Genomic DNA, 15,256 nt, shown 5'->3' on the forward strand with positions numbered 1-15,256 from the left:
TCACAGGCAAAAGTAGTCAATGAATGCACTCCAGTAATATGAATCATAGTCCATTACAGTTAAATGGGTGGTGATGGTCCTGTTTCCTAAAAATGCATAGGAAGGTAACATAGAACGCTGCATTGTACTGAATAAAACCATTGATTCATGTGGTCCAGTTATTGTTCATACAATACCATACCCTCTAACATCCTGGGGTCTGAAATCGGGATGCTCCATTTTTGGTCTCGAGCTCTTGTGCACGGTTGAGGGCAGGAGGCCAAAAAGACGCTCGTTTTTTGGTCTTATTAGACCATATAATGAGAGGCTTTTGATCCAGCACTCTGGAGCAAGCCAGCTGATTCTCGCCAGACCAACAAGAGTAGTTCACTGAGACTATGTCGTCTTGCAGCTTAAGCTCTTTAGATACAGTGTTTGGAAGTGAAAGGCAGACGAACAAGAAGTGATTCAGGTGGAGGTGGGCAGCCGATTCTGCTGTCAATACACTCCAGCCAGACGGGTCTTTGGGATCTGGCGTAAGCAGACATGCACCATTAAACACCGCCACGTAAAACTTGTCATTTCCTGTTGGGGCCCATTTCTCAAGGAAAACTAGTGAGTGGTTTCCTTCTGCTGCCAGCCTTCTTGATCAGCGCACGCAGAGCCAGATGTCTTTGTTTTTCGCAAGATCTTCCATCTCGGTGATCATATGTGGAGAAAATGACAACACCATATCTACCTGGGAAGATTATCTATTTACTCCTTGCAGAGAAGCGGTGTATTGGCCTACATATCTCTAAATGTCAGCTTGCCCTGGGCAGTTCCATGTAACAGGGAGATACATCTGAGAAGGCTGCGAGAACTCCTCGGTGTGAGTGAAAAATGCTTCCTCTGTGCTTCGAATAACCCCATGTGGCTAAAGTAGTGAGCCTTTTGCAGTTTTCGGCTGGGTCTCACTGACTTACAGAGCCATCTACCTGGTGTTTTGTTTATTTGTGGGCAAAAGGAGAGAGGGAAAGGCAAGAAACTACAAGAAAGAAGATTCCACCTAAACATTAGGAAGAACTTCCTAACAGTAAGAGCTGTTCGACAGTGGAATTTGCTGCCAAGGAGTGTGGTGGAGTCTCCTTCTTTGGAGGTCTTTAAGCAGAGGCTTGACAGCCATATGTCAGGAGTGCTCTGATGGTGTTTCCTGCTTGGCAGGGGGTTGGACTCGATGGCCCTTGTGGTCTCTTTCAACTCTATGATTCTATGATTCTATGAAGAATGTGAGCATGGAAATGTGCTGATAAGCGATCTTGCTCTGTGTCCAGACACACATGCCTTCATGAGCAATCACAACGAAGAGCAGGCTCTCCATTGCAGGAGAGTGTTGCAGGAAGGAGAATCATAGGTTTCGCCTTCCCTCTCCACCCTAGAAGTGAATGATACCCATTTGCTCAGAGGAGCACAGAGAGAAGAACACCATGGTGTATCTACTGCAACACAACTGGATGCCTTCATCTCTGCCCAGCTGCAACAAAACATGTCTCTCCCATATTGGTCTCTAGAGCCACAGGAGGCATTGCAACCTTCCAACAGTTTGACTTCACCACTAAAGGCACACTTCTCCACTATCTCCCAATACATTATCTCCTAATTTATAAACTGGAAACTGCAGGTTTGAACCTGGGACCTTCTGTGCTTTATCACTGAACTACAACCTCTCTTAGCATTGGGATGAGGCTTAAATCTCTTCCATATTTTGTCAGGTGATCCCAGTCAGTATTAAGGATCAACCTTTGTCCTAGCCCTATCGTGGCTTCTGTTTCTTGGTCACTCTCGAGCGTGACAGAATGTTGGGAATTGTCTCTTACATAGATTGATATGCACATTAGTTTTGAGAGTTGGCAAGTTGTTCCAAGCATCCTTTGAATTAGTTGTTGCTGGCCTGCTTTGCATCTGGAACTGCTGCTTTTTGGTCTCTGGAACAAAAGGAGATTGAACTGCTGACCTTGGTGGAAGAAGAAAGCAGGTCCTCAGTTCAGTTCAGCTCAGCTCAGCTCAGTTTTTTGGGTTCTTTTTAAAATACATATCTGCGTACTGAGTGAGATCTGAAAAAGATGGTACATTTCTTTCAGTAGAGAGGGGAGGAGAGAAAGAGCTGTAGAATATCAAACAGCTGGTGGTGGAGAGAAAAGTAGGCCAGAATCTTGTGAACATTAGTGAGTCATTCCATCAGGCTATCTCCTTGCCCAGCATGCTCACCGAGTGCCAAAAGCAAGAAGACTTGCATCACTTTCTTTCATTATGATGACCTTACAGGAAAAAAGAAAGATCTTGACATCTGAATGGCCCATCAGGAAGGAACAAGCACCAGCTTTCTCTGCAATATGGCAAAAGGCTGACCTGTGTTTGAGGTGTGGGGAGATAGGACAGAGCAAAGATCTGAAGGAGGAACGAGATGGTTGGCCATGCCTGTGGTTCTGTGACTCCAGATAGCTTAAGTAAGAAGCTCTAGTTCTGCTGCAAAAGGACAGCATATCTCATGGAAGAAAGCTGTGACCTGCATGTGTGCTGAGACAGTCTAATGCTACTTAACTTTTGTCAGGTGATCCCAGTCTAATGCAACTTGTTGTTGTTGTTGTTGTTTAGTCGTGTCTGACTCTTCGTGACCCCATGGACCAGAGCACACTAGGCACTCCTGTCTTCCACTGCCTCCCGCAGTTTGGTCAAACTCATGCTGGTAGCTTCGAGAACACTGTCCAACCTTCTCTTCCTCTGTCGTCCCCTTCTCCTTGTGCCCTCCATCTTTCCCAACATCAGGGTCTTTTCCAGGGAGTCTTCTCTTCTCATGAGGTGGCCAAAGTATTGGAGCCTCAGCTTCACGATTTGTCCTTCCAGTGAGCACTCAGGGCTGATTTCCTTCAGAATGGATCGGTTTGATCTTCTTGCAGTCCATGGGACTCTCAAGAGTCTCCTCCAGCACCATAATTCAAAAGCATCAATTCTTTGGCGATCAGCCTTCTTTCTGGTCCAACTCTCACTTCCATACATCACTACTGGGAAAACCATAGCTTTAACTATATGGACCTTTGTTGGCAAGGTGATGTCTCTGCTTTTTAAGATGCTGTCTAGGTTTGTCATTGCTTTTCTCCCAAGAAGCAGGCGTCTTTTAATTTCGTGGCTGCTGTCACCATCTGCAGTGATCATGGAGCCCAAGAAAGTAAACTAATGCAACTTAGCTGTCCATAAAGCAGGGGTAGCCAATGTGTTGCCCTCTAGATATTGTGCACTACAACTTCCATCGGTCGCAACCAACATGACCAGTAATCTGGAATTAAGGGAGTTGTAGTCAGACAACACGTAGAGGGCACCATGTCAACTATCCCTACTCTCAAGTATCTTCATGTGTCAACAGCTCTTTCTGAATTAGGAAGGATCCTTGCTTCCTAGTTGGCCAACCTGTGGCTTATGTATCAAGTGTTGGTGGCATATGAGGATTGGAATGGTTGTGAACCTTGTTCTGGCAGCATCAAGCTTCCATTCCTCTCTGTATTTTGAGCTACACAGGTGCTCACCTCTCAGCTCAGTATGCTGAAGGGCTCACTCACAGAGGTACAGTGGTACCTCTGGTTGCGAACGGGATCCGTTCCAGAGTCCCATTTGCATCATGAGTAGAATGCAACTCGTGTATGTGCATCTGCGTGTGCGTGGGCCGCGATTCGTCATGTCTGCGCATGCGCGTGATGTCACTTTGCACGTCTGCACATGTACGAGCGGCGAAACCCAGAAGTAATTATTTTCCGGTACTTCCGGGTCGCCGCAGGACACAACCTGAAAAAATGTATCATGAAGCAAATGCAACACGAGGTATGACTGTACTAACTTATATTTTGGAAGTCGGCCAATACCAAAAAAAGGGGGGGCCACCACTGCATTAGCATGAAGGTGATTGTGGTGATGTACCTGAATTGAGCAAAATGGTGTCTTTGATCTTATTTGCTTTGCTTTCCAGCCATTTGTATGTTTTGTTGTTTCATGATTCCATCACTGAACACTGAGATATGAAATTTGGTAGGTCCATTCAGAGCACAATTCTTCACCTGTAGGTCTGCTCTGATCAGTCACAGCAGCTTCCAGATGGGGTTGGATGTCAGGGTCAGGGAAGGAACAGAAAGAAGCTGTGTCCTTACCATGTCAGGATACTCAAAGGCATGTACTCTGGCTGGTGGTCAACACCAAATCTTGTACATACTTTCCCCATACAATTAAATAGTCAAAAATCTCCAAACAAAAACCTAAATTCAGATGGTAGGAAACACATTCACTTCTCTTACCCTACACTTTGGTTGCTACAAAGCTGGTTGGATGTGAAGAGCTAGGTGCTGGAATTTATCCCAGTCCCACACTGCTGAGGATGTTGACGTAGACCTATCAGTCCTACCCTTTTCAAAATATTTTTATTGAATTTTATAATGACAGGCAGGTTGCGGGGGGGGGGGGAGGGAAACAAAAGAAAAATTAGTTCTTTAAACAATGATAAGTTGTAACAATCCCAATAAGGAAATATACGATACAGCTATGTGATTTACTGAATTAATAATACTGCATACCGAGAGGACAAAAGATATGTTGTCTGTATTTGCATAGGGCCCATGGTCTGAATAAAAACAATTGCACTCTATTTATTTCAGAAAAGAAGATAGAATGTCACCTTGTGGACATAGCTCAGTTGGTTAGAGAATAGTGTTGATAACGCCAAGGTTGCTGGTTCGATTCCCATATGGGACAGCTGCATATTCCTTCATTACAGGGAGTTGGACTAGATCAGCCTTTCTCAACCTGTGGGTCCCCAGATGTTGTTGGACTACAACTCCCATCACCCCTAGCTAGCAAGGCCAGAGCCCAGGGATGATGGGAGTTGTAGTCCAACAACATCTGGGACCCACAGGTTGAGAACTGCCGGACTAGATGATTCTCAGGGTCCCTTCCAACTCTACAGCTCTATTATTCAAAATATTAATCCAAGCACTCACATAGACCTGTGGTACCTGCTGTTCCTGAGCTGCTATATTTGCATATGAAATAAAATTTGACCAAATGGCAAAGAAGCAATTTTGAGCACTTTGACCCCGCCACATTTATCTTATGCGATTTTTTTTCTTCAAGAAGGGCAATTTGTCAAGTCTGGGAACACCAGTGATCCAGATTATTGACATCAAAAGTCTTCCAAAAGTTGATGATGGCCTGGGCCATCATCGGAAGATGTGAGATCAGGTCCTCGTTATTCAGGTCTCGATGCGAATCAACAAACAAATCCGAAAGGGCCCAACAATCCTATTAATGCAAACAGCATGGAAACATAATTCAGATATATATAAAGGCACCGAGCAGAAAAGACATTTAATCATTATGCTGCTGGCATTTTATGAGGCGTTATCAATTAACCGCTGAAATTTAACAAGCGCTTTAGGTCAGAATCATATCCTTTTGGAATAAAAAATATATCTTCACGCCGAGTTTTCCAAGAAAGGCTGCAGACATAATTGGTTACAGGACATGTAACAATCTAATTGCAAGTCTTGTCTCTGCTGCCACGGTAGAATCAGAAGGGGCTTATCATTTAGAAATCCTTTACAGAGCATCATTTTCTTCTCCTCCAGAACTGTTAAAATTACGTTCTCTCTCTCTCTTTCTCTGTCTGTCTGTCTGTCTCTCTCTGTGTGTGTGTGTTTGGCTCCATCACAGCAAGCTCTGCTCAGTTGTGTCATGAGGTTTCTTGTCGTGAATATCAATCTCTCTAACTGCACCAAGCCAGCTTTTAGGACAAGACTCTTTTTTTTTTAAAAAAAAGATATCCTTACTAAGGCTTCAAGAAGTTTAACATGTGGTGATGGTATCAAGGGAAGCTTCCAAAAATATGATTCCTGTGAAATATTCTGGAAACTTCCTCCAAGGTCATCGCTGCAGGTTAGCTCAGTGGTGAAGAACCTCTAGGTTAATTAGGTCCACCAGACCTCCACATTTGGCCCACATTTAAGCCAAGCCATTTCAGCTTGACACATGACATCAGGTGTGGGGCAGGTAAAAAAAACCTCTGGGTTGGTTAATTGTTGGCTCTTCACAAGCCCCCTTCAAAGCACTGTACAAAATAACACCTTGAGAGGGGCTTCTGAAGCCATCTTTCCAAAGGCTTGTCAAGACTACCTATTTCCCTCATCCTGCATATATCACCCTATCAAATATTGAATCATTATGTGAAGTTCCATGGTTCTTCTTTGATATGTTCTAAAAAGGGGTCCCTGAAGCTGCAGGCTGTTGTGGAAGGCTGGCATGGGGACAGACAAGTACAGGGCTCGTCAGAAGCTTTCGCCAATGGGTTGTTTTTCTGCTGAAAATTGCCCACCACCTTGCTTGCTGTGGAAATGCTATGGGCGTTGTATATTTTCCCTAAGGTAAAGGTACCCCTGACCGTTAAGTCCAGTCACGGATGACTCTGGGGTTGCGGAACTCATCTTGCTTTATTGGCCGAGGGAGCCGGCGTTCAGCTTCCGGGTCATGTGGCCAGCATGACTAAGCCGCTTCTGGCGAACCAGAGCAGCACACGGAAACGCCGTTTACCTTCCCGCCGGGCGGTACCTATTTATCTACTTGCACTTTGACGTGCTTTCGAACTGCTAGGTTGGCAGGAGCAGGGACCGAGCAACGGGAGCTCACCCCGTCGCGAGGATTCGAACCACTGACCTTCTGATCGGCAAGCCCTAGGCTCAGTGGTTTAGACCACAGTGCCACCCGTGTCCCATATTTTCCCTGGTAGAGGAAGAAACAGGGATGAGGAAAGTTATCTCTGTATATATACACCAGCTGCCTAATACTGTAGTTTATTGGGTGAAGTATTCTATTATTATTATTATTATTATTATTATTATTATTATTATTATTATTATTATTCTCTTCATCACAAGATCTCAGGGCAGTTAAAATAGAAACAATAAGCCCCCTCACACAAAACACATTTAAAAGGCTGTAGAATGTTAATCAGCCAAACCGCCAGGTTGAAGAGGAATGTTTTCACCTGGCGCCTAAAGATGTATAATGAAGGCATCAGGCAAACCTCCCTGGGGAGAGCATTACACAAAATTAAGTTGGCATGGGTCCTCGCTTATAGATGTTGTGAACTGCAGGTCTCAGTGAGGGTCCATTCAAGTGGTTTGATGCAAGGATACTAAAAAGATGTATATAAAAAAAACGCCAGAATGGCCAGTTCTAGTGATTTATTAAAGAAAGGTGTACATTTACAGTAGTACCTCAGGTTAAGTACTTAATTCGTACCGGACGTCTGTTCTTAACCTGAAACTGTTCTTAACCTGAAGCACCACTTTAGCTAAAGGGGCCTCCTGCTGCCGCCGCACGATTTCTGTTCTTATCCTGAAGCAAAGTTCTTAACCTGAAGCACTATTTCTGGGTTAGTGGAGTCTGTAACCTGAAGCGTATGTAACCTGAAGTGTATGTAACCCGAGGTACCATTGTACAATGCAGCGAGCAGAGCCTCACTGCTTTACAGATGCAGGATGGGTCATTGTGACTTGACCACTCCCAGGCAAAAGCGTATACATCCTTTATGCACAACGCAGCATGCGTCAGCTTACCCACAGCCTCACAGCATACCTAGGAGGGAAACCAACCAAAGCTTTTTCCCTCTCTGGGCCTAGAGCCCAGCATCCCAAGGCCCAGAGATAAGGATAGCATCAAATAAAGCCAATTAGCATACATCAAAGCAAGTGAAAATATAATTTATGAGCTCATTCTTGCCACAATTGCCAATTAGTTTTTGAGGTCATATTGACTACCAAGATGGCGTTGGCAGGCCTTCCGGAACTTTCCGCCTTTGGTTCGACACAATAGAACATCCTCACCTGTGTGTGTGTGTGTGTGTGTGTGTGTGTGTGTCTAACAGTGACTGTGATGTCACTAAGTGAAAGCATTTCTATCTATCCAGACTTTTAACTTGCAATAACAACTGTATGTGGGTTTTATCTGCTTGGCCTAAACCAGGGATTGCCAGTCTGTGACCTTCCAGACACGATGAAGTTTGTCCTTTTATCTGTTTATTTTATTTATTAAATTTATATAATGCCCTTCGTCTAAAGATCACGGGGCAGTTTGCAGCATAAAAATACAAAGTGAGAATACAAAATACATACCAAACCAACCAACCAACCAATAACCTTGCCTTTCACAAGCACATTGAAAAGGCCATAGATTGTTTAATCAGCCATAGGCTTGGTTATAGAGGAACATTTTCTCCTGGCGCCTAAAGCTATGTAATGAAGGTACCAGGCGAGCCTCCCTAGGGTAAGCTTTCCACAAGCGGGGAGCCACTGCAGAAAAGGCCCTTCATGTTGCCACGCTCCAGACCTCTCGTGGAGGAGGCACGTGAAGAAGGGCCTCAGATGATTATTGCAGGGTCCAGGAAGGTTTACATGGGGAGAGGCAGTAAGCTAGTTTCTACACACACTCACACTCTTCCATCTAGACATCTAGAGATGTTATTAGAGCTCAAGGGCACATCCCAGCCAGCACTCCCCCCCCCACTCAATGGGGGTGTGAAGCAAGGATTGTGAGTGGCCTTGGGAGAGGTGGTGTGGCTGGAGAAGGGATCTGGCATGGATTTCTGCCACAAAAAGCACAAACAAGTAAGGAAGTGGGAAAACTCAGTATCTGAACCTGTGGTATGTATAGCGAGGCTGGGGCATATTTCTTTATGTTTGGATAAGTGAATTCTTGCATAGTGAACAGGCGGATAGTGGGAGCTGTGTGTACAGTGGTACCTCAGGTTATATACGCTTCAGGTTACAGACGCTTCAGGTTACAGACTCTGCTAACCCAGAAATAGTGCTTCAGGTTAAGAACTTTGCTTCAGGATGAGAACAGAAATCGTGTTCCGGCGACACGGCGGCAGCAGGAGGCCCCATTAGCTAAAGTGGTGCTTCTGGTTAAGAACAGTTTCAGGTTAAGTACAGACCTCCGGAACGAATTAAGTACTTAACCTGAGGTACCACTGTATATGGAATTTAGTAGCTGTAAAGTGCAGTTGCAGTTAATGTCACTAATTGATGCTAATGATAACAGTCATATAAGATGTACCAAATCAATCCCAAGGTTTCTGTCTGCTCCTCCCTGCACAGCACCCGCAACAGAACACCACACGTTCCTCTGTGACAAGTCACCAAGGTAGGAACTGATTATTTTATACTTTGCAAGAACTGTGCATGTTGATAGCACTATGGAAACCAGGGGTGGCTAACAGTTTTTGGCTCAGGGGCCATGTCCACCCTTGGCCAACCCTCCAGGGGTCACAGTTCAGGAATGGGCGTGGCCAATTTCACTGTAATACACACACATGGGATGTACATGCACAATTGCAGAGGCCCACACAGGCCCTCTCCTCAGCTGAGCTATGCAGATCTGGCACTCAGAGCCGAGAGGAACCAAATCCATACGTGAGCAAAGGATAGAAGTTTATGGTACTGGCTGTATTAGTTGGAGACAAAGAGCCGCAGTGGATCAGAGCTGTCTATACTTAGCTCATCTCAGACACACACCACATTATTCAGCTTGCTTCGGAAAAATAATTCTCTTAAATTATGTAGCTAATAAACAAGAGAAGCCCATTTGCAGAATGATAAACAGAATTCTCTCTTCCTTAAAAAGTGAATAATTCCACCCCTGGAAAATAATCATTGCACACCAGAAACTCTAAATTTGATTAATAGTGTCTATTATATATTGATGGGGGGAATAATTACATATTAGTCCTGCATTCTGATTACCTGCGGAAGGTTCCACTTGTAATATAATTAAGAGCAGCTCCACTGGCGTTGTGGGCGGCTGGCTGTGTGTATATGCATTCCCCCTGCTGAGAGAAAGTCGAGGCATTAATGAAGAAGGCCGCGTTTTAATTCCTGCTCTTCTAATGCAAGGGAATTATTGTGATTGCCGTACTTATTTATTTTATTAATGTAGCTGTGCCTTGAGTTCCTGGATAGACAGGAAATAGCTTTGGCTTGCAGATATTGATTGGACATGGAGAGTGGCTTCTTCAGAAGCCATTTGCAAGACAAAGGCGAATCACTGAGTTACTCCATAAGGAAAAAATCCAAAGTCCACAAGTGGGCAATGCCTTTATTGGGACTCTGTTTGGGGGAGAAATTGAGTTTGGATAGCACTTTAAGGCAAATAGACCAGATTTGTACTTCCTCAATTAATAGGTGAACCAAAACCCAGCTAGCCTTAAAAATCCACAGTTCTCTGAATTTTGGGATTAAGGGAGCAATCCTGTGTACAGGAAGCTGGCGTAAAGTGTTGTTGTTTAGTCGTGTCCGACTCTTCGTGACCCCATGGACCAGAGCACGCCAGGCACTCCTGTCTTCCACTGCCTCCTGCAGTTTGGTCAAACTCATGCAGGTAGCTTCAAGAACACTGTCCAACCATCTCATCCTCTGTCGTCCCCTTCTCCTTGTGCCCTCAATCTTTCCCAACATCAGGGTCTTTTCCAGAGAGTCTTCTCTTCTCATGAGGTGGCCAAAGTACTGGAGCCTCAGCTTCACGATCTGTCCTTCCAGTGAGCGTAAAGTAAGTCGGTGTAAATTAAGCCAATGTAAAGTTACATCAGATCTGATCCCCGTTCAGCAGCAGGACTGCTTCTGCTTTGCCTAAACCTGGCAGGAAGAAAACAAGCCTTTAAAAGAGTCTCTATGCTAGGTTGCCAGGTCATATGGCTTAGGTGCCCGTGGGGCTTGCCCGCCTAAAATGGTAGCAGCCTTGAGCTAAGGGGAAGCCTTTCAATGAAGGTTTATACAGGCTGTGTATCCACTTTTTATTCACTCTTTAAAACACACATTTTTAGCCTTTGTGGTTCCATAGCCAGCTTGGAAATGCATTAGCGAAGTGTATAAGAATTGCCTTACTAGGGCAGACCAAGGTCAACATAGTCTAAGCATTCTGTTTCCAATTTAAAATATCATCTAAGGGTCAAACTGAATGAGGCAAAAGAACGTAAGCAGCGGCTTGCTGGATCAAATCCGTGGGCCATCTAAATAATAGACTATAGACAAAATACAAACAAGCAAATCTTGGGTCCGGATGGCGTTCTACCTGAGAGCTCTCAAAGAACTCAGATGTGACATTGCTGATCTTGTAACAAAAATATGTAACTTGTCCCTCAGATCAGCCTCTATACCTGAGGACTGGGAAGTAGCTAATGTATCACCCATTTTTAAAAAGGGATTTGGGGGATCCTGGAAATTACAGGCAGCTTAACGTCTGTCCTGGGAAAATTGGTGCGAAGTATTGTTCAATGACAAACCTAGACAGCATCTTAAAAAGCAGAGACATCATCTTGCCAACAAAGGTCCGTATAGTTAAAGTGATGGTTTTCCCAGTAGTGATGTATGGAAGTGAGAGCTGGACCAGAAAGAAGGCTGATTGCCGAAGAATGGATGCTTTTGAATTATGGTGCTGGAGGAGACTCTTGAGAGTCCCATGGACTGCAAGACGATCAAACCTCTCCATTCTTAAGGAAATCAGCCCTGAGTGCTCACTGGAAGGACAGATCCTGAAGCTGAGTCTCCAATACTTAGGCCACCTCATGAGAAGAGAAAACTCCCTGGAAAAGACCCTGATGTTGGGAAAGATTGAGGGCACAAGGAGAAGGGGATGACAGAGGACGAGATGGTTGGACAGTGTTCTTCAACCTACCAGCATGAGTTTGCCAAACTGCGGGAGGCAGTGGAAGACAGGAGTGCCTGGCGGTGTGCTCTGCTCCATGGGGTCATGAAGAGTTGGACACGACTAAACGACTAAACACCACCACCACCACCAACAACAACAACAACAACATTGTTCAAGATGAAATAGCCATGCATATAGAAGAACAAGCCCTTACTGAAGCCGAGTCAGCATGGCTTCTGAAAGGGCAAGTCTTGTCTCACAAACCTATTAGCGTTCTTTGAGAGTGACACCAAGAGGTTGACAGAGAGCCCTTGAACTTTCTAAAAGCTTTCAACAAACTACCTCACCAAAGATTCCTGAGTAAGCTTAGCAGTCAAGGAATAAGAGGAGAGGTCCTTTTGTGGATCAGGAACTGGGTAAGTTGCAGAAAGCAAAAAGTAGGAATAAATGGGCAGTTCTCTGAATGGAGAGATATCATAGAGTTGGGAGGGACCCCGAGGATCATAGAGTCCAACCCTCTGCAATGCAAGAATATGCTTCCTGTGCCCCGCGACGGCGTGAGCTCCTGTTGCTTGGTCCCTGCTCCTGCCCACCTAGCAGTTCGAAAACACATCAAAGTGCAAGTAGATAAATAGGTACCACTCCGGTGAGAAGGTAAACAGTGCTTCCGTGCGCTGCTCTGGTTTGCCAGAAGTGGCTTAGTCATGCTGGCCATATGACCCAGAAGCTGTCTGCGGACAAACGCTGGCTCCTTGGCCAGTAAAGTGAGATGAGTGCCGCAACCCCAGAGTTGTTTGCGACTGGACCTAACGGTCAGGGGTACCTTTACCTTTAAACTGGTTAGGAGTGAACAGTGAAGTGGCCAAGTGATAGTAAATGGTTCAAGGTTGTTAAAACAAACATAGATTGTGAAGCGCTCCCAAAGGACCTCTGCAAAGCGAGTTGATAGATGGTTAAATGACAAATGCGAAAAGACCTTAATTTCACATATATGCTTGTGGAGTCTGACACGGCGGCAACTGACCAGGAACGAGATCTTGGTGGTCTGCATCACAGCAGTTAAAACGGTAGCTGCTGGTTGCCAAGTCAGGCAGAGTTGTCTAATTAATTTTGCCTCAATTTCCAGAAAGGAAATGATATTGCAGAAGGAGACAGCTACAGGGCAGGATCCAGTAATGAGGGTCAAGATGCAATGAGCCCCTTGAGCAGTAAAAGCCCTTCTACAGGCATACAAGGACCAGAGTTAAACACATCATCAGCAGCTCAAAATACCCAGGTTAAAAAGCCGGTTTTTAAGAGGAACACGTCTGCTACTGCATCACACTCTGGCGCTGTCAAGTGCATGAGTGTGTGGGATTTGAGGAGCTGCCATCTCTGAAGGACAGTGGCAAGTGACAAACTTCATCCAGGGGAAAGGAGATCAAGACAGGACATGTTATTAATAAATTGGTACCTTGGTTTCAACGCTTTGATTCTCAGACTCCAAAAACTTGGAAGTGTGTGTTCCGGTTTTACTCATGGTCAGCGATAAACTTCATTTCATTTGTCTTTGCTTGCAATTATTGTACGCATTTTGTTTCTTATAATATTGATCGTAACGATAAGGGTTTGTAACCAATGTGAGTCCTGCTCGGAGTAGACCCATTGAATTGACTAGACATAACTAACTTGTGTCCTTTAATTTTAGTCTACACTTGAGCCGAACTTGCATGCATTCAACTCATTGTTAGTTATACAAATCTACGTTTCATTATAAATTTATCTTTTTTTTAAAAAAAGCAGATGGTTATTAAGATTCTTGGAGTGAATAAGAACATGGAAGAGCAGAGAGAGAGAGTGAAGACAGGAAGCAAACTGGTGCAAGAATCTCTTTAGCATCCTTTAGCAAAGCTGTATGCCAAAGGTTATGACAGCTTCTTGGTGTAGAGATTTTCTGGGAAGTCTATTGGTGGATACCTGTTTCTCCCATTTCAAAGACCAGAGTGGATGAAGAATAATTTCAAGGGACTGTATGGGAGGAAAGACTTTAATCCATTACTAATTAAGGCAAAAGAGAAAATAAGGGTAGCTTCCATGAAATAGGGCCAGCTGCGATGTACCACATAGTATGCAAGGAATCCAACTAGACTTTTGACTTCTTTTTATTTGAGATCTGGCCAAGCACTGAGGGAACAGATTGGAATGCCAAATATGAGTTCTAATTGTTTGTGCAAATGTCACTTTTCAAGATTCCTGTTTTTTAAAGAAGACACGCAGGTAATTGGCAAGCCCATGTTTCATTGCTATGTTTCATTGACAGGTAAGATGTGATTGCTTTCAGCAGCATTTATTTGCCTCCTCCTCTCCTTTTTATCTTTTTTTAAAAAAGCATCCTTGTGAAAATGTTAGGTCAACCGCCGGCCATCGAAGTGTGCTTCAGGAGATGAACGCATGCTGCGATGTCTTGTTATGAAATGTTTATGTTCAGAGCAAATGGATACGGTTTATTATTCCTCGTCTTCTGTGAATGATCTTTGGAGTGGGTGGTAGCAAATATTCTTTAAAGAGAATGGGCTTGCTTGTTTTAATGGTGCAATAGCTGCCCCGGGGCTAAGCTATATTTCTGGAAAAGTCAATATAGTACCTGCCAGATTTTGCTGGACTGCAGCATCCATCTCCCCTAACCATTGGCCATGCTGATCAGATGGTGGGCCACAACAACAGCATCTGGTGAGTACCATATTGGCAACCTCTCCTATATCTGATGGTGGCAGAGCTGTGCTTCTAAATATGGATAAATCTGCAGTGCAGAATAGTATGTGAGAGGGTGAAGTTTAAAAGGGAGTTGTATTGCAGGAAAGAATGCTGAATATGGCCCTCATTTATTTCCCAACGACCCTGCTGTATCCCTGAGTTAATCCCCAGAAGCGAGCACATCTGGAAGAAAAACAGCTGTTGGGAAGGGCCCAAGAGGTGTGGGATGGGCTCAGATCCATCTGTCCATGGTTTAAATTGCTGGGTTGGCATTGATAATAATTTTTCACTGCTTCTTATCATCAATTATATAGTATTTTCTATTGCATATCATTATGGATTATATTTACCGTACATTTCCGTCTATAAGGCGCCCCCATGTATAAGACACCTCCTATTTCTGGGGACTCAAATTTAAGAAAATGGAGGGAAATTGCCCAGAGTTGTTAAGCTTTTTTGGGGGAGAATTGCAGAAAATCGCTCACCAGAATAACTAGTGCAGACAACAGCATATGTCGCAGAAGCAGCCTCTCATCTGTGTGTTCGCCGCCAGCAGTCCCAAATCGCCCGCCCGATTGCTACAGCGGCAGCCAATCAGCAGTGGCCCTTGCCTCAGCTACCAATCAGCTGCCAAAATGCCGCTGACAATCTCCAGCTCCCAGCTCCCAGCTGCAATCAGTTGCATGTTACAACACTCCACTACCCATGTATAAGACGAGCCCCAATTTTTGACATGGTTTTTGGCTCAAAAAACCTTGTGTTATACACAGAAAAAATGGTATATAGCCATTTTAATTTTTTGCATGTTATTATCATTATATTAGGAGGG

At 44.4% G+C, this 15,256-nt stretch overlaps 1 long non-coding RNA gene across 1 annotated transcript; it reads left to right on the forward strand.

Annotated features, from left to right (window-relative positions):
• The first annotated feature begins 7,931 nt into the window (after positions 1-7,931).
• On the forward strand, positions 7,932-13,417 carry LOC309369425. Its single transcript, XR_014168120.1, has 3 exons — positions 7,932-8,144; positions 9,150-9,195; positions 12,821-13,417. It is a non-coding gene; the product is annotated as an uncharacterized lncRNA (long non-coding RNA).
• The last annotated feature ends 1,839 nt before the right edge of the window (positions 13,418-15,256 follow it).

The sequence above is a fragment of the Podarcis melisellensis genome (genome assembly GCF_964234715.1).
Source record: "Podarcis melisellensis genome assembly, chromosome: 4".
In the NCBI taxonomy this organism is placed as follows: Eukaryota; Metazoa; Chordata; class Lepidosauria; order Squamata; family Lacertidae; genus Podarcis; species Podarcis melisellensis.